Source organism: Magnolia sinica, chromosome 2 (assembly GCF_029962835.1).
Source record: "Magnolia sinica isolate HGM2019 chromosome 2, MsV1, whole genome shotgun sequence".
Classification (NCBI taxonomy): Eukaryota; Viridiplantae; Streptophyta; class Magnoliopsida; order Magnoliales; family Magnoliaceae; genus Magnolia; species Magnolia sinica.
In genome coordinates, this window is record NC_080574.1 from 34,841,777 (window position 1) to 34,847,169 (window position 5,393).

Here is a 5,393-nt window from a genome sequence, read left to right on the forward strand (position 1 = left end):
AATCTTATAGGTATATAGCGAAGGGTCCTAGATTGCGACCTGATTCATCATATTTTTCATAGTTTCACCACCACAGTCAGACCTAACAACCTTAATCTTCCTATTGAGTTGATTTTCAACATCAGCCTTATAAACTTTAAAAGCATTAAAGGTATCCGATTTTTCACTGATAAGATAAAGGTATCCAAAATGAGAGTAGTTATCTATAAAGGTGAAAAAATATTTATGTCAACTCTAAGATATTGTAGGGAATGGCCCACAAATGTCTGTATTTATCACCTCCAAGAATCTTGCACTCTTTGTTACACCATTCTTTCTGGTTCTAATATGTTTACCCTTTATATAATCAATATATATTTTATAGCCAGAGAAGTTTAGAGAATGAAGTATCCCTTCATGTACTAGCCTATCCAATCTCTCACGAGAGATATGGCAAAATCGTATATGACACAACATAAAGGAATTTTCAAAATCTAGTCTTCACTTTATCTTACTTTATTTTCATGCAAGGCATTTACATTATAGACATGTGAGGCATTCAAATTTCATTGGTATAAGTTGTTCACCATAGAGTTGATGCTAATAATAACTGAATCAAAGTAAATACTCAATCTTTTATTTTTAAATTGAAAAGCTTAACCTAATTTATCCCAACAAAAAATAGAGATTAAATTACGCCTTATAGAAGGCACACAAAATGTATCTACTAGATCCAATAAATGACCTAAACCTAACCTAAGCCTACAGGCTCTGACTGCCTCTACGTCAACTTTAACGACATTGCCTACATATATTAAGCGTTCTGCATCAGTTAGTAACCTGCTCTATAATAAGTCCTGCATAAAGTACATATGTGAATAGTTGTTCCCGAATCTATCCACCAAGAGTCAACTGACACATCAGTTAGATTATATTCAAAATAGACTAGGATATTATTATCACCCTTCTTTACAAGCAACTACTTATACTTTATGCAATCTTTCTTCTGATGGCTCGGCTTCTTGCAGAAGAAGCAATTATTATTTTTAACATGCTTGTTACAAGATCCATTACCAGGTTGATTTTAATGATTTCCAGTCAAAGGACTTGAGGATCCCTTATTAGAACCTTGTTTCCTTTTTCTCTTCCCATTATGTACATGTCCATGTTCATGTCCTGAGGTTACTATATTAACGTTGTGTACCTTTCTTAGTGTCTTGAGCTTGTCCTCCTCTTTGACACACTGAGAAATCAGTTCGTCCAACATCTATTTATCATTTAGTGTATTATAGTTCACTAAGAACGTACTGTATTGAGAAGGTAAATTATTCATGACCAATTGAACCACTTGATCATCTTTAATTTCCAAGCCCAAAGAGCGGATCTTAGATACCACTTCGATCTTCTCTACAATATATTCATGAATGTTTCCTTTTCCATCATATGATGAGTAAGTTAATTTGTTTAGAAAAAAAAAAAAAAAATACCACTTCAGCTTTATCCGATTTCTTGAATCGGTTTCTGATTTCGATCAAGAAAATTTTGTACTTATCCACATTGAGCATGACACCCCTCATTATCTTAAAAATTGAGTGTTTTATGATTTTGAGACACATACTGTTGGATCTGAACAATGCCTCATAATGATTAACCTTTGACTCAGTAGCATTTTCAGATGGTCGTGGAGGCTTTGTTTTATCCAAGGCAAGGTCTAACTGCAAACAACCTAGGATAATTTCTATGAACTCCTTCTATTGAACATAATTCAATTTATTTAGGGCAGGAATATGATGTGTTTGAGTTGGAATTGTAACTAATTAAAAATATATTCACATTAACATATTATTTACATAAAACAATTCAGGAATAAAACTAAATATCAGGCATTGATTTATTATAAATTCAATTGATTCAATCGATTTAAGCCTTCAATTGAACCACCCAGGATAATGTGGGCCCAACCATTCAATCTTGGGGAGAATCGGACATATCATCATCACTCCTCTTGTTGGAGAAGTCATAACATGTAAGCGACTCTCCTGAACATAAAGTTAAGTGATGTCAATCTTGTAAATCAAAGACACTCAACACCTGTGGTTGAGATGAGTCTCTCAACCTTACATCACTAGCACGATTTACTCCACACCCTATATGTCTTTAGCAAACGGTGATCATCTGCATTTTTGTCACTGTCCACATTGAACATAAACGCAACTTCATGCAATCCTTTAACTTAATCCCAATATTACAAGTCTGAATTTGTGAAAATTTTCACTGATTGAGATCACTATGGTGACTAACACAACTAGATCCAATCCCATGAATTTGAACTTAGGATTGCGATTTTAATCCCGCCCTCAACAGATTATCAATCAAATGGTCCAATTTGGCCCAATAAGCAAGTGACATTGAATATTGAAATACAGAAAATACATAAGGTGAAATAAATAGCATGGTTTCACTAGACATTCCAATAGTTCATATTAGCCCATAGAGATGGGTAATGGGCCCATAATTGAGCCGAATCAAGACTCTACATGATCTAGACATCATTAATGAGCTTTACAAGTCTAACCCTTGATATTTCCAGGATGGACAGTCCAGATAGAACGCTTAACTAGATTAATATGGACAACTAGATCCTTTCATTAGGGTCCATAAAATGGACGGTTCATATCCAATGCTCAAGGTCCACATGATGTAAGGTCATGACGTTATATTGTCCATCCAGTGAATAATTCAAATTGAATGCTCATTGTGAGTTGAATAGATCGTCCAGATCCAAATATAAACTCATAATCATGTTTAAAAGAGAGGACCCATGTACGAACTCTAAATGGGTATAGGCCCATCAACAAGGCCTAACTGGTGCGGACCCACTAATATGGACCACTTGAGATTGTTAAGGGTGTTAGCCCATATGTTGGGCCAAAAATGACCCTAAACAGGTGTAACCCAAACTGATGGCTCGTACCTTAGGCTTGTTGGATGTTCACAACCCCATGTAGGGTCACGATGTAGTAATAATCTCGGTGAGATCGAGGTCGAATCCACAGGGACTAATCTCGTGAGTATTCTGAAAGCAACTAGAAGAAGAACTAGAAAAAGATGAAAATGTAAATCTGGAAGTATAGAGAGTAATTGTGAGAGATTTAATGAAAAACTTAAGAAATTCAAAGGTGGTAAACTAGGGTTTCCAAGGATCCACTTGTAGAGATCAGGGAGATCTATGCTTGATTCACGAACATAACTGGAATCAGAGTCCCATCTTATCTAATTGGAAGATATCTCAGTAAAATCAAATCCGAACTTCCTTTGACCTAATTCTCAATGGAAGAGCGGTGAAAGAATTAGAAGTGATTCCATCACAAAACCATGCCCATGAGACAATGGCTCACAACAGGATTTGCCAATCTCACGATCAATCCGAGAGAATTATGAAAGTTAAGGAGGATTTCATCATCCAGCCATGCCCAAGGGACGATGGTGAACAACAGGATTTCCTAAATTCACAATCCTAAAACATGAAAAGAACATACCCAAAGCTATCGCAGATCCATTGTAATTTGAGTCACAACAAACTATTACAAACTGAAAGTATTCCTTATAATCAAACTAGAATCAAAGAGAGTTCAATATAAATATGAATCAAAGCAATAGAAACATCCCATCACGCTACAAGCTTCACCTCTTAGCCCTAGCTAAGAGGTTTAGCCAACCATAGACATGATTGAACTAAAAATCTCTTAAGAAAAACATAAAAACTACTAAGGACAAGGAAGAAAAACTCTTGACGACGGCTTCTCCATGCTTTTACTCCACTCCTCAAACCCTAGATATCATTAAAAGTTCATAGGAAACCCATATTTATAGCCTTGTCCGCATAGATTCACAAAACTACCTCAAATTTACACAGTTTTCTAAAATAGACTTTGCTCTGCACAATTTCATAGACTGCACCAGAGTTTCAGAATACGCTTCTTTATGACACTTTCAGGAATATGTTTGTTTTCAGGACAATTTCAAGATTCTTTTTTTTTCACTTCAAATATTTGATTCTATTCATTCCTCACTTGGTTTTCTTGGATCTTTAGCATGTGAATTCTTCAATCTTGGTCTCCTAAGATCCATCCCTTGCCTTGGTGATTCTTGAGCATCAAATTCATGCTTTTAGCACCCTTTTCAATCCAAGCTCTTAAATTCACCTTGTAACACAAACATGATTAAAATAGACCATTAAGAATTATCATGTTCATAAAACCAAGTAATAAATGGGGGATAATATGTAATATTTGACCCCCAACATTGGAGGAGAGGAAAATAAAAGTAAAAAATGAGGCAAGGCCCACGACTTTCCTACGTCAACCACTGCCCTCAAATAGGCATAAGAGAGTTTGAGAAACCCTAATCTTGGAGCACCCACCCCCTCTGCCCTCTCTTTGTAGGGGGATCTTCGTTGGATCTTATACCAGAGAGGAGGATGAGAAGGGTAAGCTAGATCCCATCTTGCTGGTGATGGGTTACCAACCTCAATGACGCACGTAAGCTTCAACAGCAACTTACTGCCGATAATGGTTGTCATCGGTCTAAGTCCAACTATATTCGAATGGAAGAGGACCACACAAAGAATGCCAACATGAGCTTTGAACAAAGGATGGGTCGTGCCATGGTTGCTAGTAATACAATCCCTTTCCCCTTTTTTAAAGCCCTTATTGGAGCTGTTGGCCAATAATGGTTGCCACGATCTTCATCAGCAACAAAAAAGGATACGGCCTTGATCAATAGCGATGAAAAGAACCCTATGGATTCTGGTGATCCCTGTCCACCACCACCAGCACCTCTGGCCCCAAATGATGACCCTTTATCTTGATGTTATTGGCAATCGACATCAAGGACCATTCTGATGACAATACCATCGCATCCATTTTCCTCCTCTTTTGTAATTGTGCTTGGATCTGAGCATTACCTGATTGAGACGCTGTCAGGGTTGTCGTTGGAATCCATTGTTGGACTTGTAAATGGTGCACCAAAAGGCCCCAAATTTGATCCCCAAAAAAATCCATGAATGGATACACCAAGGAACAACATGGAATTCTTTGATCAATGGTCCAAATTTGAAACTGATCACTAGAAACATAAGAAGAACCATACGTAAGGTTCTATATCAAATTCAATAGTTTGAACCAATTTACCATAGTCAATGCACAGTCGTCTCTGATACCAACTGTAAGCTATATGCGGAATTGCAAAGGACCGTGTCGTGCATCAAATATGGAAATCAAACAAACTGTTTAAGAGGCGTACCTAATTGAGAAGCCATAGTCGTAGGAGATGGACGGAATCTTCCTCACCTTACACCCTTAGAAAAGCACCGTGATGGGAAATAGCTTATGTCGTATGTAGGCTTGACTTAG